Source organism: Camelina sativa, chromosome 20 (genome assembly GCF_000633955.1).
Source record: "Camelina sativa cultivar DH55 chromosome 20, Cs, whole genome shotgun sequence".
NCBI lineage: Eukaryota > Viridiplantae > Streptophyta > Magnoliopsida > Brassicales > Brassicaceae > Camelina > Camelina sativa.
In genome coordinates this window covers 16,619,657-16,628,786 of record NC_025704.1, presented here as the reverse complement: position 1 = coordinate 16,628,786, position 9,130 = coordinate 16,619,657, and positions in this window count along the sequence as shown.

The window sequence follows — 9,130 nt, the reverse complement described above, 5'->3', positions numbered from 1 at the left end:
TTTTACAATGAGGGTTGATGCCTTTATATAGTGAGGCTTACATAAGGAGACTCTAAAAACCCTAGGGACGTGGCCATGATCTAAACCATACACATGGCCAAAAAGCAAAAGCAAAGATAAAGCAAAGCAAAGACCAATCTAACGGTCATAGAGGGATCTAGAAGAAATTCAAAAGAAAAGAAGGGAAGGGGATAGGGTGGCCACGTCATTGGCTGAACGTGGATAGGATCTTCACTTCCTTGGCTCCTAAGCATGTCAATAAGTGTTTCCAAGTCATGAGCCAAGTGGGATCAAAGTGGAGATGCACTAGAGTTTGCTGCCTCGTTAAAACCTCTTTGGTAAACCCATTGGGACAAACCCAAAGTAGGAAAAAGAGTACAGCTCCTTCTAATGGCTTAGGGATGTCTTCACACTGGCGTGATGGTGAAGACACTCAATTCAAGCTTCCCAAAGCTGGTCGCGGCTCAATGTGCCTAAGTGGTGATGCTAACCTCGGGTCCTTTGTCCGTAGGTTGAAGCTTGGCCTTGAAGTACTCAAGAGGTGAAATGTTTTGCTCCTCCAAGTTGATTCTTCGTTTGGTCGCCTTGCTGGAGCTCCCTTGGTCGCGTTGAGGCTCCTGGGAGGGTCGCCGGTGCCTTGGCCGCGTTCGAGATAGGCGTTCTGTCCGTGTCCGATGCTTCTCGGTCATGCGTCTCGGAGCCGTCCGGGACGTCTCGGGCGTCTTGGTCAAGGGGTCGAACCCGTGATCACATCAGTCTGGGTCGTCTTGTCCTTGGCCACTAACCTCTCTTGGGAGCTCTGTCAAATGGACGTCAAGAACGCCTTTTACAGGGGGAGCTGACCGAGGAAGTCTACATGCATCCTCCACCGGGTTTAGAACACATTGTTGCTCCGGGTAAGGTTCTCCGGCTCCACAAGGCGATCTATGGTCTCAAGCAATCTCCAAGGGCGTGGTACCACAAGCTCAGCTCTACACTACGCACAAATGGTTTCAAGCGCTCTGAGGCTGATCATACGCTGTTTACTCTCCGCACCAACGGTGGCCGAGTCGTAGTTCTCGTCTATGTCAACAACATCACTATCACCGGTGATGATAAGGAGGGTATTTGTGCCACTAAGGCTCTTCTTAACTCTACCTTTGATATTAAGGATTTAGGTGCACTTAAATACTTCCTTGGGATAGAAATCTCTCGCTCTCTGGAGGGATTGTTTCTTTCTCAAAGGAAGTATACCCTTGACCTTTTACATGAGACAGGTAAGATGGGAGCCAAACCGGTGTCGACGCCACTTGAAGAAGGTTACCAGGTCAAGCGAAAGGGGGAGAAGCCAACACCCGGTGCTCCAGTTAACAAGTCGCACGAGCCATATGAAGATGTGGACGCTACCGTAGGCTGGTGGGCAAGCTTATCTATTTCACGATCACGAGACCAGACATATGCTATGCGGTGAACCAAGTCAGTCAACACATGAAGGCTCCAACGAACTTTGACTGGCAAACACTCGAGCGAATCCTATGTTATCTGAAGAGTAGTCCAGGGCGAGGCATTTGGATGGGAAAGAACAACAACACGGAACTTGTCGGCTACTGTGACGCGGACTACGCGGGTGATACAATCGATAGGAGATCCATGACAGGGTATTGTACGGTCATTGGAGGGAATCTAGTAACCTGGAAGTCGAAGAAACAGAAATTTGTATCTCAATCAAGTACCGAGTCGGAATATAGGGCTATGAAGAAGCTAACCAACGAGCTCACATGGCTCAAAGGCCTCCTCAAGGATCTTGGAGTGGAGTCTGATCAACCAATCACTATGCATTGTGACAATAAGGCGGCAATACACATAGCAACCAACTCGGTCTTCCATGAAAGAACTAAGCATATCGAGGTAGATTGTCATAAAGTGCGAGAAAAGATCGAGGAAGGTGTAGTCTTACCTTGTTACACGCCAAGCAAAGACCAATTGGCGGACATCTTCACAAAGGCCACTAGTCCTCAAATTTGCGAATACATCTCCAGCAAGCTTGGACTAATAGATCCCACACACCCATGAGAAACTCCTCTAATCCGTAGGGATCATACTCTTTTCCGTAACATGGTTTTTTCCCACGTGGTTTTCTATGTTGAGGTTTTTAATGAGGTGATCCTTTACGGGTTCCAAGCTTAGCCGTTTCACTTGGCTAAGCTTGAGGGGGAGTATTGAGCAAGATAACGTCGAGTGTAATCGGTCTTGTCCATACAATCGTCCGTACGGTTACGAGTTGGACCGTCCGTACAAGTCCATGAGCCCGATCACCAAGACATGAATAAGAGGCCGAGTTTCTCCTCTACAAAGGCCCAAGAGAAGAGAAGGATCGAGAAGGCATCTTGTAGCCATTGGAGTCACATGTTTCCTTAAGGGAAACCTCGAGATGTCACTATCACTATAGGGAATCGCCCTCTCTCTCTCTTTGTGTCGTTATCAAGCTTGTAAAGGGTGTAGCCCTATTCTTATTTTCTATGTAAGGCTTCTAGCCGACATTGTAATACTACTATTCTAATAGAATCTCTTTTCTTCATTATTCTCTTTTTTCAACCTTATCTCTTCCCTACTCTCTCAACAATTTACTCTTACCATACTAAACTCACAATTCTTCACTCTTGTTCCGCTTAAACTAACATCCTCTTCTTTTGTCAATTGAAAACGAAATGTGGAAGGCAAGGTTTGTGTGAGATTGACTTCCACAAATACCTTAGCCTCACCGAACTTACTACAGAGCTCATTGTCCGGGTGCAACCGTATAGGAGTACCTATTGGACTGGTAAAAAAACCAAGACCCTCCCAGGAAAAAAGTGAGTGAGGAACATTCTTCAGAGTAACCCATAAGGGCATCGAGGAAATCACTGGCTGCGCATCTTCTGGAAGGGAGGACCATTTGGCCAGCATCATAGGTACTCCCACAATATTCCACATTCCTCGTCGTAAAACTCTCCGCCTTGTAACCTCATTACGAATGCGAAACCAGACAGAGGTTGCAGAATTCTCATAAACATCAATACGGACAGAATTATCACCAAGAGGCCAGATCTTATTGACTATTACATGAATTTTAGCAACGTGTGGAGCCGCTGAAGGAAACCGACCCACCAGAAAGTCATCCCACAGGGGAACCGAACCCTGAAGCACCACATCAGGAACCACAATCGTTGGAACACCATCAACCAAACTAACTTCATAATCATGCTTCTTAAGCGATGGACGCTTATTCACTACCACTGCATAAGACTGTTGCTTGTTTTGCGAAGAAGACTCGTCCCCCTGAGGGGGATCCACCTCCGACATGAAGGCACACCGGCGGTGGCCGTCACACAAATCCTAGCGTGAGGGACACTTAGCAAACCCTAAAATCGCCTTTGGAGTCGCACTTTCCTTATTTAAAAATCGCCCTTTTTTAACTTATCTTTTCTTTTAGTCTGCTCATATATCTTTACTCATTGCATAAACATTAAGTTGATCTTATTAAAGTCACTCTCTATAAATTTTTAACATTGCTTCTGATTGGTTACCACGTTTAAACGAGGCGGTTAGAAAATTATGAGTGGTTGTAGAGAAAACGGTTAAAAAGACAACAATTAAAGATAGCGGAGGGAAAAGATGGTGCGGTTAAAGAGAGCGGTTGAGTATTTAGTTTGATTGGTAACATTGTAGCGGTTGAATAGTATAAATTATAATTAGTAAAAAATTAAATTAGTTTAGTTGGAAAATAAAAAATTAGAGTAATAAAGTATTATTTAATTCATAATATGAAATATAAACATAGTTAGAAAAAAATGTTAAAATGCTAAATAATTAATTTTGTCATTATGATAATAGATTATAATACTAAAATATCATAAATTATTTTTAAAAATTGTAATAAATTATAAAAATGTAATTTATACTACAAATTCTAAAAACTATAAGAAAATGAAATCATTATCTAATTCATAATAAGAAATATTAATATAGTTGAATGAGAACTTTTATAATGAAAAAAACTACTTTTATCATTAGCGTTGTAACTTACATATTTATCTTCCATCAGCCTGTAACATATTAGCAGTTTGTAAGAAGCACACATATATAAGATAAATAGAGAAAATTTTCGGTGATATTTCTTCTTAATAATGTTTTTTTATTAAAAAAAAGGTTGAAAAAAATTTCTGAAAAGTATAAGTAAAATCAGATTATATTCACTATTTTTCTTTATTTTATCAGATAAAACTAAAAGAATCCAACGCCAAAAAAAAAAAATACCAAACGAAAAGCTTTGTAACTTTTAAACCTCACCAAATGTTAGTTTCACATAGTGAGTTGGTGTTTGCAACCAAGGGCGGATCTACCTTAAGAGGAGGTGGAGCACGTGCCCCATACTACCTTTTATATATTAGTTAGTAGTATTAAATCAATGGATCTTCTAGTTCAGTTGGCAATTGACTCCCTCATGTCTTATCCTTGGACAACAATTCGAGTCCTTAGTACAGTAAAACCTCAATAAATTAATAAACACTATAAATTAATAAATTTTGCTAGTCTCAAGTTGGGCCAATGTAAAAATAACAAAATTTGATAAGATAATAAGATAATATTTTTTTGAAATCCCTATGTAAAATATGGTCCCAATAATATCATAAATTAATAATAATGTAATATACTGATATAATAAAGTATGTTTCTCCTAAACCTCATATTTAAATTACAATTGTTATGTTGTATCTTCAAACTAAAATGATATAAAATATTTTGTAACATTTCATAAAATTAGCTAAAACGTTTTGATGTTTTCAATTTCTAAATATGCACCATTTACATTTTGATAGTTTGATAGGCTATTAAAATACGACATTTGATATTCTTATTCATAAATTTGAATATATATATATATATGTCATGTGTATAAGTAAATTTGTTTATAGTATTTGTAATTTATTTTTAATAATATTTTCTAAATATTTTAAATTCAATTCCAAAACCAAAAAAATACAATATCCCAAATTCTAATCTTATTTTGCTAAATTTTCTCAATTCATAATTTTAAAAAATTTAAACAATTAAAAATATATCTATAAGTTAATAATTATTAATTTACACTATAAAATAATTATTATTAATTTATAGATAAATTAATATCGCTATAAATTAATAAAATATCTTGGTCCTAACATTATTAATTTATAGAGGTTTTACTGTACTACTATTTTTTACTACCAGATTCTTTTCCCTTATTTCACTTTTAAAATTTTTCCCAAATTAAAACTATATGCTTTAGTTCTATTTTATTTTCTTTCTCCAGCTTGACTTCTAACAAATTTAATTCCTAATTATTCATTGCAATATCTTATTGAAAAAAATGTCAGTAAAATTAGTAACATTAAAAAATATATCTTTTTGTAGTTATTTTATTATTTTTAGATTTTCCATTTGTGTAATATGGTTAGATAGATAATTAAATTTAAATATATTATATTTTATAGTGAATTTTATAATTGCGGCTATATTTTTCATTTTAACAAATTGAAATATATATCTAACATATGTAAATAAATATTATTATAAACTAATATAAACAATACTTTCAAAAATTTTGGTTCATTTTTTTATTTCAAATCTTAAAATGTATTAAAGATTCAATATTATCTAAATTGTATATATTTATTCAATACTTTTATAATATAAAATTAATATTATTAGTTATATCAGATTTGTGCCCATACAAAATAACTTCCTACATCCGCCACTGTTTGCAACCACTAAAAATAAGATTTAACCATCTTTTCCAACCAAGATGTCCAACCATTATCTCTAAACGATCTGTTGATTGGTGATCATAGGGGCGGTTCGTATGCAAACAACCTTAATTAGTGATACTAATCAGAGCAACTATTTAAAAATCTGAAAGTTCATTATCATGTTGCGTTATGTCTCTTATAGTTGTTTCTGGAATTTTTAAGAGTAAAAATGATTTGATGGAGGATTCTGGCTTGAATATCCTATTTCTTTGGTAAATTAAAAAAGAGTATACATAACTATATACATATTTCTGGCCAGAATGAACATGTAAAATTTGTAACACACAGACAATGTTTGGTATATAAATATATATAAAGGCTCCATCTATAAGCTTAGTAATATTTCTGAACATTTGTTTGACTAAAACCTCTTAAGTTCTTTTCTCAGGACAGTTTAGTCAAGTTTTGTTTGAATCCATATCTAGTGCAGTAGTGCTACATGTGAGATAGGAAGATTTTTACGTACTACTCTAGATTGGATCGAGCTTATTTAAACAAAAACTTTCCATAATGCAATCTTTGTTATGGTGATTAGGACAAAAACATATACAATGATTAGTGGGGTGATCACTGAGTCATCGTTATAATAATGAAATAAGTTTAGGCAACAACATGGACAGCCTTTTATTAATATTGTGAGGTGGTTTGGTGTGGTTTAGCAAATCTACACTTAACCCAACGGCTAATCATCATTTGCCAGCCTGCCAACGGCCTCTAATGTTTTTTTTGTCTTACATAAACACTTTTACTTATCTTACTTTATTATCACTGTTATTAGCTATTGGAATATTGAATTTACTATTGCTTTCGTTGTTTACTTTCCTAGTTATATAATTTTCAGGAAAAGACAAAATTTATAAACCAGTATAAGACCATCTCCAATAGTTTTCCCTATTTTTACCTCTAAAATAGAGGAACTCTATAATAGAGGTAACTTTTGCTCCAATGGATACCTCTATTTTTTCCTCTAAAAAAGAATATTCTGTAGAGATTCCTTTTTTATTTTACTATTAATACCTTTTACTAATAAAAGTTACAAACTGACCCATTTATTTTAGTATTTGTAAAACTTTCATAAAATTATGATATTATTTAAAATTTTAACATTCATAAATATTATTTAAATATCACATTTATTAAAAGAAATACATTGCATCATATAAAAATAATGTTATTGGTGGATCCGGAAGTAATTTACCAGAATATTAAATAATTAGTTTTTGTTGTATTAAAAATAATGTTATGGCATGAATAAAAGCTAATATATTTAAGTTATTTATATTTAATAAGATTTTATATAAATTTTCTTTTAATTTTATAATCAATTATCCTATTAATATACTTCATTAAATTATTATTAAACTATTTAAATATATATTTTGATTTATTTTGATCATAAATATAAAAATGTTAAAAGTTCAAGGACCATTTTATAAATAAAAAAGTTCAACTCTATTATAGAGGAAAAAATAGAGTTCCTCTATATATAGAGGAAAAAAATAGAGATCTCTATTATAGAGGTAAAAATAAAGATGGGTTGGAGTAGATTTTACTCTAAAATAGAATTAAAAAGCAAATATAGAGGTGGGTTGGAGATGCCCTAATAATAGACGATCTTGAGATAAATATTTTTTTTTCTATTTTAATATATTGATAAAAATCAACACCAAATGCCTTCAACTATGAAGACCCGTAGTCCGTAGTAGATAATACAACGACGCGGCAAGAAAACTGAAATGACACCGAAGAACCAAACCAAAGCACATCTCTTCAAATCCGAATATAAACCANGTTAAAAAGCAAATATAGAGGTGGATTGGAGGCTTTTGCACAAGCTGAGTCTTTGTGAGTTCGCCCTAGCCCCTTTTTCTCTCTGGCACAACCACCGAGATCCGCTCTCTCGGCGGCGCCGAACCTGATCGGCGTCGCTGGGACTTGGTTTCTTCACCTCCTGTGCTTCCTCGTCCTTTGTAGTTCACTTGTTTTCCGTTTCAGTCCTCCCGGAGATATGCTGAGAGTTCAGATCTCATCTCCGCCGCTGCTTCAGCTTCAACCATCCCCTCCACCTCCGCATCTGGCTACTCCCCTCAGTGAATCCTTTACATCGAGCCCTCACCGCTTTGGTATTGATCGAGAGATCCTCCAGGGTCCCCCTAGGCTCGGTCTCCGTCTATCTCACCATCCCTTTAAGCCGTCAAATTCCACATCTTACCGCTCCTTGGATCCAAATCCTCTCACCAAGTACTTTGCTTGGCTGCAGTGGGACGGAAGCTCTGTATTGACGCCGGCACCGGTGAACCTTTTGACGAAGAAATCCCCTTCCTTGGTGGCCTCTGCTTCTCTCTCGGTAATCCTCTTTCCCAGGTTTATTCCCCATTCTTATACTCAAACCCTGGAAGATAGTTTACTTAGGTTAAACTATGGTACATCCCTGAACTGGTACCAATTCCGACCCCATTTCGTGAAAGACATAGTCCGTTCAATCCTGTTAGTTCTGATGGTGTATGTTGGATCAAGTCGAGTCCATCTCGGTAACAGAACATCTGAACTCTCTAGGTTGATGGAAACCCATTTGTGTCGAGACCAGTGTGTACCCGGGTTTGGTCGAAACTCTACTCTGTCCCACCCTAAGCAAACCTTGGTTAGTTTAGTTGTTTCATTAGTCCGAAGACAGCTTCTGAACATTAAACCACCACTGTTACTAGTTTGGCTCAAGAGTCTTTTGAAAACCTCTTTAATCGCGTACACTAGGGATGATCCCGCTATTGGAGTTTGTTTGGTGCAGCTTGGCATTATGATCCCAACTCTATGGAGTGGGGGTTACCGATGCTTCACCAACTCTCTACCTATACCTCACCATATTCCAAAGATCTTTAAACCGCAACTCAACTACTTTATGAAGTCCTTGCATAATTCCTTGAAGACTAGTGGCATTATGACCCTCTCTCCAAGGAGGAGTTACCACAACCTCTCCAAGTTCCCCCCTATCAACCTTGGACCATCAACTACACCTGTAGTAACCGGTTATCAGAGTATCAGCTCCCATGCTCGACCCTTTGGCAACACAGCTTTGCCATCCTCTTTTCCGTCAAGTCTTCAAATCTGCAAGACAGTGGCTCCCTACTCCTTTGACTTGTTCAAGGAGTCTGCATCGGTTGGTCTTGATCTCACAGGTTCCATGCTGCTTTCTAGCATATGGCTCATAGCTCTCAAGCTCTTATCCTCCAATGCTCCTATATATCCTTGTACTTGTATTGTTTTATGTTTTGTTTTAGCTTACCCTCTGTTGTACCCCAAACAATCCTGGCCTTGTATGTTATTTT